The sequence below is a fragment of the Aegilops tauschii genome, chromosome 2 (assembly GCF_002575655.3).
Source record: "Aegilops tauschii subsp. strangulata cultivar AL8/78 chromosome 2, Aet v6.0, whole genome shotgun sequence".
NCBI lineage: Eukaryota > Viridiplantae > Streptophyta > Magnoliopsida > Poales > Poaceae > Aegilops > Aegilops tauschii.
Genome location: NC_053036.3, coordinates 180,220,652 through 180,229,413, shown reverse-complemented (window position 1 = coordinate 180,229,413; position 8,762 = coordinate 180,220,652). Strand labels below are relative to the sequence as shown.

At 39.5% G+C, this 8,762-nt stretch overlaps 1 long non-coding RNA gene across 3 annotated transcripts; it reads right to left on the bottom strand.

The window, feature by feature from the left end:
• Positions 1-2,830: 2,830 nt before the first annotated feature.
• Positions 2,831-8,312, bottom strand: LOC109787153 (uncharacterized). 3 transcript variants are annotated; one of them, XR_005767529.3, is made up of 5 exons: positions 7,877-8,305; positions 7,635-7,740; positions 5,550-5,623; positions 5,298-5,458; positions 2,831-4,536 (listed from the first exon to the last, which is right to left on the bottom strand). It is a non-coding gene; the product is annotated as an uncharacterized lncRNA (long non-coding RNA). The 3 variants fall into 3 exon arrangements; XR_002238484.4 differs by lacking the exon at positions 7,635-7,740 and having other exon boundaries at positions 7,877-8,312; XR_006669735.2 differs by lacking the exon at positions 7,877-8,305 and having other exon boundaries at positions 7,635-7,860.
• Between the last annotated feature and the right edge of the window lie 450 nt (positions 8,313-8,762).

Genomic DNA, 8,762 nt, shown 5'->3' with positions numbered 1-8,762 from the left:
TGGTTCAGTAAGAACAGTAGGTGTCAACGAAGAACTAACAATAAGTATATCTTGTATTCTTTAACGATGTTTCTCAAAGAATATTAAAATAGGTAAGATATTTAAATTACAATTTTCATTCTCGACATTAAGGTCCTGATGGTCTGCACAGACCGTCAGATTGTTGGAAAATGATTACCTACAAAAATGGTATACTCGTAATACTCAAGTTCTCACAAAGTTCCACATGCACACTACCAAATAAATGCAAACCTAGGAAATGTCGACATTTTAAAATACTACAATCAACAAGATTTGTGTATCGTGTTATACAGTTTAGCTCCACCAAAATCTAAATACTCTCAGATTACTCGAGGATGTAACTTATTAGAATTCTATGAATATCCGATATCAGCAACCGTCCGTGATTTGTTGTGATCAACACATTTACTGGATGATGTGGCCAATGTGACATCTAATATTGAATATTGATGTTATGCATAATTACTAAAAGAAAACAAGGAAACTTTCTGCATGTAGATAACTGAATCTGCGTATTATTATCTCTATATACTCACCAAACACCAAGATGCATTGAGTTGAGAGAGGGGTGCACGGGCGCCAGCCACAACATTTCCATTGTCGCCGGCCTTGCTCGCCGCTGCTTGGGCTCGATGAGCGGGGCCATCTTTCTGAATCAATGAAGATTGCACCACAAAGTAAATAGAAAATCATTGTACGACAAGAACAAATAGATTGAACAATCGAGCAATTCAAGCAAAAATTTAGACGTGGAAAACATCTGAAATAATAAAGTGAGGTGCTGACTTGTTTGATTACTTGTCAAAATCATTTGCATAGTAAATGTTCTACTATTTATGGAAGAAGTATTCCTTTATTAGTTCACATGTTTGCTGACAAAAAACAAAGCTTTATTATACATCTGGGCTATTCTGTTACGCGTAACAGAATATTATTCTGTTACCCTTTTTGAACTGACTGTTTCAGGTGGTTGTACTGATGTTTTGAAGCGGTTGAACTGATTCTTTCAGTTGTGTTTAACAGATCGTCTTCTTTAGTTCAAAAACTTTTTATAATTTTTTTGTCGGAACGGGGCGTGTAATATATCGTTGGAAAGCTCTTGACAACCATATTTCAAGTATATTGAACGTTTTTGCAAAATCATTATGGTTTAAGAGCAGTTTTGAAAAAACCTTTTTTTCAAAACCGAAAATGTGAATCGTATTTTGGACTCAATTTTCAAACCGTTTGTCGGAATTGAGCAAATAAGATGGCGTTGGAAAGCTGGTGAAAATACGCATCTTTCATATATGTATTGTTTTTTCTAATTCTTTATGATTTAAAAGTAATTTGAAAAACGGTGAAATTCTGAGCGAAATGTATTTTCGCGATTTTTTGCAAACGGTTTGTCGGATTGACACAAATGATACGGCGTTGGAAAGCTATGGAAAATGCACAACTTTTCCTTATAGAAATGTTTTTCTAATTCCTTACGGTTCAAAAATGAATTCGAATACGGTCAAATTTGATTTTGAACGCGATTTTTTTAAAAAGTTTGTCGAAATATGGCAAATAATATACCGTTGGATAGCTATCGAAAATGCAAAACTTAGTCATGTTGAACGTTTTCTCTACTTCGCAACCGTTTAAGAGTAATTTAGAATACGGCATAATGGATCTTGCTGTTTTCTCGTCTGAAAAACAGAGTAGTCGTACTGATATATGTGTATGTTTGTACTGAGCTATTTTTTGTAGAGTAATTTTGGATGGTTCCGAAAAAGGGTACTTGTACTGATGCTTACATGGGTTTGTACTAAGCGTGTTTTCACTAGACTTTGCTCTGTTTTTTCGGTAATATTTTTCTCATAAGTTTTCAATGGTTTACTGTATCGTCGCCCCTCTACTTGTATGGTTTGTATCATCGAACTGAAATATATTTTATTCAAAAAGAAAATGTGTTTGTTTTGTTTTTTTTAACTCGACATTTTTTTGACAACGTTGTTCTGAACTTCTCTCATTTTACGACTTGTACTTTGGTACTTACTAAGCAGGATTTTCATGGGATTTCTTTTTTGCTTGAACTTTACAATTTGAATTTCTGCCATTTCTTTTATTCCGAACGGACCATCGTTTTAACTCATACTGAGGTACTTACTACGCCCGAACTGGGGTGGCTATCGCGTGTCTCGGCGTGTTTTGAACTCGATGATATTTTTTCATCAATTTACTGCCCATTTTTTTCATCACACTTGAGAGAGTGATTAATAGGTTTACTTGATCACTTGAACTCGTACTGATCTCCTTATGAGTTTGTACTGATCTTCTTAGGATTTTCTTGAATTCAATAGACGCACTAACCGCGTTTAATCTTTTGAACTTATATGTTAGTAATACATGGACGGACCAGATTTTTTTAACCGTGTTGGATGAGCACTTGTACTTGACTCTAGAAATCTTTTATATTTTTTTGAACTTCTTTGCATTTTCATGGAACTGATTGCGGTTTGTTTTTTGAACTTATATGCTAGTAATACACGTTGAACATCAACCAAAATAGACAGGAAAGTGCATAGAGCTTCTTGTTTGAACTTTCCTTGTTTAGTTTTATAGAACTTATATGCTAGTATTACACAAACTTTCCCATACAATTTTTTTATGCCCACAGGGTCATCAACCAAAATAGATAAGAGAGTGGAGAGAACACATTCACCACTCATATAAAGAGTAGAAAACCTGGAGAGAAATTTTTTCATCTCGCAAAGTATGAGACGAGTCGCAAACAAATAAATAACATTCAGGTAGAGAATATGAGCACAGGAATATCAAATGTTTGAACTTTCTCGATGGCATCCATTGAACTTAAAACATTTTTTTAGCAAAAGACTGCAAGAGTGAAGGATGTGTTTTGCCATATTTTTACAAATGGATCACGCTTGCTTTACAAAGTACTAGAAAGATCCCTGTAAAAACAGTACTACAAGATTTGTAACACAAGATCGCACAGAAGCTGTACTGATCTACACAGGAAGTTTTGCTACTTGTAAGAAAATAAAAATGAACTCTAACTTGGAGAATCAACATATGTTTCTTTCCGTTGATTACATTCAATTCATGTATGTACAGAAGAAACAAAATTGCAACTCCACCATTGACTAGTCCATGGCTGAATAGCCGAACTTCACAGAATGACATTTTTCGAACTTAGCCGAGGAATCATTTTCTCAAATTCACGTTTGAACTCCATTTGGAAAATTTCAAGCTCCTCTCTGGGAGGTGTTGGCTGATTTCCTCAGGGTGATGAGCTTCTGAAGATAGTGGTGCAATCGCTCGATGACAAATGCGATGAATAGTGTGTATCCTACAAGGAGCGATAAGCTGTTAGAAATGTTTAGCTTTGAACTTGAATAAAATATAGGAACTGTGCTGAGTTTATTTTCATATTTCTGCTAGCATGCATCAAGACATTTTATATATGGTTTTTACACTGCCAATCCAGACTAGATACTTCCAAATCCTAAAAAACTTTATTACAATAGTCAGGAGTGAACTCATACATGTATATCTACTAATAAACACCAACAAGCAATTACAACAGCAGAGATATAATCTAAAACTCATGGCATATATCTTTATATTCATCAAGTTGAAATCAACAAAATTTAGAATTTCCAAACACCAAAGGGCAAAAAATGGTGAAAATAGTCTCAAGATTTACGGTCTATGTCCACCGAGAGTTTTGTTGTTAATAATACCAATAGAAGCTTTTCCAACAAAGCATTCTCTAATGCAAATCTTCCTAGCAACCTCACCCAATGACATTTATGCATTAGCTCTGGTTTGATTTGAAACTAAATTAAATGAAATTTGAGAAAAGCTGTTAGGAGGATAGGAAACCATTTCCCAAACAAGAAAAATAAACAAGTACAAGCATGAGTATAGCAAGAGGAGTTGTTAGCATGTTTATCTGAATGCGTATGTTTGTTCAGTACACCATGTGATGCAAGTACCAACTCTTTTTCTCTCTGAAACAAGCAAGATTCACACAAACATCCTGCATTTCTAGCATCAGAAGTTACTTGTCATGAACTGACAGATTTACACAAGTAGACCAACCAATGGTGAAATCTATTAATTGTTTTAAGGAATCAATAATTTGGTACCCGCTGGGGATTCATGTGTTTCGTTGTACTGAATTTAATAACAAAAATGCAGATTCATACAGAAAACAACCCAAAAGAAGTGATGTCACCGTGTCCCGTTGCAGCTCAGCGTGTGTAGTGTACTTGCACTTACGATCAACCATTTTTTTGACTAGATATTTCATGGGAGTCTAGGGTGCTGGCAAGGGTGATCAGCTTGAGCGTTGCATCATCGAACGGCCTTGTGTGGAGGCAGTAAACGGCCTGGGCCATGAAGGTTCAAGCAGGTTCAAGAAGTGGTGTTGAGAGGCTGTGTGGGACTATATTTTGTAGTGTCTGAAGAAGTTCAGTAGCTGCTCACCACGCACACCTACTCAACTGCTTCATGCCACCATCCCTGCACACACACAGCAGCCACCCATTAGTCAAAAGAACAACAAGTTCATGTACAGTAACATTACATGTTCACATCGAAACCTAAAAAGATGTGTACTTTGAAATACTTAATTTTACTTCCCAAATACTTCATTTGTTTTGAAATATGAACTTCTATATTTATTTCCATAGAACTTATTATGTTTTCCCTCCAAACTACAAGAACATGATTGGTTTACTTACCCACAAATTTTTTTATTCCAATACTTTCTGTTTTTTTATAAGCGAACTGATGGAAATCTTGACGGTGCACTTCTGTATTTTATTCAAGGTGAACTGATGTACTTGCAAAGTTAACTCATTGTGTTCCTTTTTTTCATATTGAACTGATGTAGCCTCTATACAATGTAAAATGGACATTGTTGTGATTACCTACATGGCTGAACTAGTTAATATATTTGCTTTTTCGTTGTGTATTTCTGTTTGATTAGACAAATGGTTGATTGGTGGTATTACCACCACAATTTTCACTATATATACACTGATCTGAACGCGACAATAAGAATAGGCTGCCAATTTTTTCTGTAAAGTCGCATGGCTAAAATGTAGAGATTAGGGAAGTACCAGGAGACAAACTAATTTATTTAGGAAGTAATTAGAATAAAGAGCTTTTTAGGATTACTTAGGGAGTGAATGCAAGCTTATTTAGAACATGCTATCAAGAATTCAGCGAGGGGAATGGATGTTCTTCAAGAGAATTCAGGGAAGAGAGCGAGGGGAAACCTTGGCGGCAGCAATCTGAAGTTGCGGCGACAAATATGACAATGGGCTTGACCTCATCGGAGCATAGGGACTAGGCCAACGAACTCACCACAGCCATGTTGGCACCGGCTGTCAACCATTGGCAGGGAGATGTAGGCCTTAGCGGCTTGAGACGTCTGAACCTGCAAAAAAATGGTGAATGAACTGCTAACCCAGGCACACGAACGCATTGGTTTACCAGTTAATGCATCCATCTCGTTATTCAGGAATTACCTTTTTTGGTATGAACTGCTAACGAAATATTTTTTTGCTCAACTGGGGTAGACTTCTGGTTAGTACACGCACACCTGAGAAGGCAATGTACAAGTTCTTGTAAAAAGAACAACCAAAGAAGCAGCACGAATTGCTAGAGAAAACTGTATGTGCTTTTTTTATGAACTGAAAAAAGCTCTTGTTTGTTAGAGAATTGAAGAAATAAATATTGGGGCCCGATGTAATGCATATATCCACAAATTCAGACACGAAAACCAAAGAAAATAATAGATCATAAATTAGAGAATGTTAAATTTCACACGTCTCAGTTTTTAGCATCACTTCTAAACCTTTTGTTTTTCACTGCTATCTAATCTTCAACAAATTATCTAGTTTACTTATCGTTCTTGTCAAAAGTAATCAACATGAATGATCTTCACTAGTCACCATTTTACTCAAACCATCACACTCATATGAGCTTTCTATTCAAGATTTCCTGTCCTATCTTTCTAAACAAATTGAGGACTTGAACCACATTTTTTGGAAGCTACACTGAAAAGCTACCACATATACTACTTTACGGCAAGTAGCTTTCGAACAAAACATAATTGAATGTTGCAAGCATTTGAATAGTAGGAATTCCAGCTCAGCTGGAAGCATAAGGTCAACCAGTGCATCAGAATAAGTACACTCAGCTGCAAGCATAAGGTAAACAAGAGCATCAAAATTGATGTTTTCCAATATTCTCATTTTTTCGAACTTTCCCGATTTTCACCGTATGAACTTCAAGGTTTTTGTTCATTGAACTTTCTAGGTTTCCCCAATTGTACTCTCTTACAGGATTGCTATGAGAGAGTGGCGTCGATGGACTCACAGGACTACTATCAGCGCTCAACTTGGATGGCTGCCAGCAACCAAGGTGGGCAGGCTAGTGGTGCCTTATTTTTTGTAAATCAAAGCTCCTACATTATGCTATACTTTCATGCCGTTCTTCACTCAAACAATATTGTAACAACCAACATAAAAATAGTTTGGGAAAATCTCTCATGTTATCTTAATTTATGTAGTGTTGTCCGCAACAGAAAATTGTGCTACAAATTGTTTTAGACCATTCCGCAGTAATGCCCAGAAATCCAACAAAGAATATGTTAGTACAATGGAAGTAGTACAAAGGGGAGAACCATACATGCGAAAGACTCATTTCAGAGAGGAACAAAATAGTGTCAGAATTATTATTTTCCCTACATGCTACATTTGCATCAGAAGAAAATAGTGTGTCAGAACCATCACACTTCACAAATACATCATATATGTAATGGAGCATAACTACTCTTCCTTACATGCTTCTACAATTTGAATCGGCATATGGAACTTTGTCGTACTATTTTACAAATTTTTCTTTTGTTTTATTATACTTATTTATTGTTCATCTCCAAACAACTACTCTGAACTCTGAACTTTTGTGGAGCTCTAAATTGGGCGGGAAGACAGCACACACTTTTCTCATTCATTGATTTGCAAAAATAAACTCCTTTCTTTCATTTTCCCACACAATAACACAAGCACCACAATGGTAAGACCAAAGCTACAGGACCATACCTTTTCTTCAGCTAGCTACTATATTGAGCATTCAACGTGAACTTGTGATAAGCAAGCACAAAATCATGTAGACAAGAAACATAATTGTTGAGACTTTTTCATGTACAGGCATACAGGAAATCAGAAAAAGTACTGACGATCTATGTACGGGCATCAGGCCAGCTGCTGGTTGGAAGTGTCATTTCATTTAGGAGGGTGCAGGTAGCCTCTTGGCCCTCGTGGCCGAGGGTAGAGATGACAATCTCAAGCCCCGTGGTGCCATGGGAGCTCGCCCAGTGTAGGAGCGTGAGCATCCACAATTCCACATCCAAGTGGTCGTAGAGCTTAACTCCCCTTTACCAGAAGATCTAGTAATTTCAAAATACTAACACAGATCTAGTAATTTCAGAATTTTTGCAGCACACCGTGGAGCTTTTCTTCTGCCCGAGCAATTCAGAAAAAAAGCAGGCGGCTATTTGTTGCTGTAGCACATACACATACATTATATATAGAGAGAGAGCTCGTTACTTCGTTAGGCAGAGAGAACGAGCCTCCCTAATCTAGAACTGCAGGCGAACCTCGTACGGATAATGTTGTGGTCCTGCCATCAGGTTGATGCCCTACTGAACTCAAACTATTATAAGAATTTGAACTGAATTAAATTCATCAATTGAACTGAACTGAAAAATGCGTTTAGTAAATGAGAGTTGAACTGCTGGTCTTTTTTGTGCGCACTGAAGAACTGATGCATGGTCATACAGGAAACATACCAAAGAACTTGATATGTCTGGCGATGGGGAGAAGGCCGGGAGGCGGCGCGCTCGGGGAGAAGGCCGGCCAGCGCGGCGTGGTTGGGAGAAGGCCTGGCGGCGGCGCGGTGGGGGAGAGGCCGGCTGTAGGCGCGCTTGGAGGAGGCCGGGCGGCAGCGCGGTGGGGAGGAGGCCGGGCGGCGGCGCGGTGGGAAGGAGGCCCGGCGGCGGCGCGCTCGGGGAGGAGGCCCGTCGGCGGCGCGCTCGGGGAGGAGGCCGGGCGGCAACGCGCTCGGGGAGAGGCTGGGCGGAGGCGCGCTGGAAGGAGGCCGGTTCGTGGCGGAAGCGAGGGCGGCCCGGCGGCGCACGGGAGGGACCCGAGGTCGGGATGATTTGCGGGAGGTAGGGTTCACGGGGTGGGCTTACTTTTTCTTTTCTTCTTGTGCATACCAGTTAGGCCTCGGGGAATCTATCGATCGGGCTTATATAGGACAGAGGGTACACAATAATATTCTGTTACCGGTAACAGAATAGCCCTGTACTATATATATATATATAGACACACACAAACGGTCTAAATCAACAAAGGAACAAGATAAGCTTCAATGTGACCCACAAATAACTTAGTACCACATGTGGACACAGCCCTCCTCCCATGCGCCGCCCCTCCCGCCAGCGTAACTAACTTTCCCTCCTGACCACCACAGGAGAGGCTGTCGCCGGGCAAGCCCACAGTGCAGCCGGGGATTGTGGCGCCGAAGCTTGTGCTGCTCCTGCCCGACGAAGGAGAACCCTGGATCTGGGGCGACGTCCCCTCCGGGGAGCGGTGGGAATTGCGTGTTGATGGTCTGGTCGGTTCGCAGGCACACCATTGGTGGGTTGGGGGCCTTGCGGCCGTGGCGTGGCT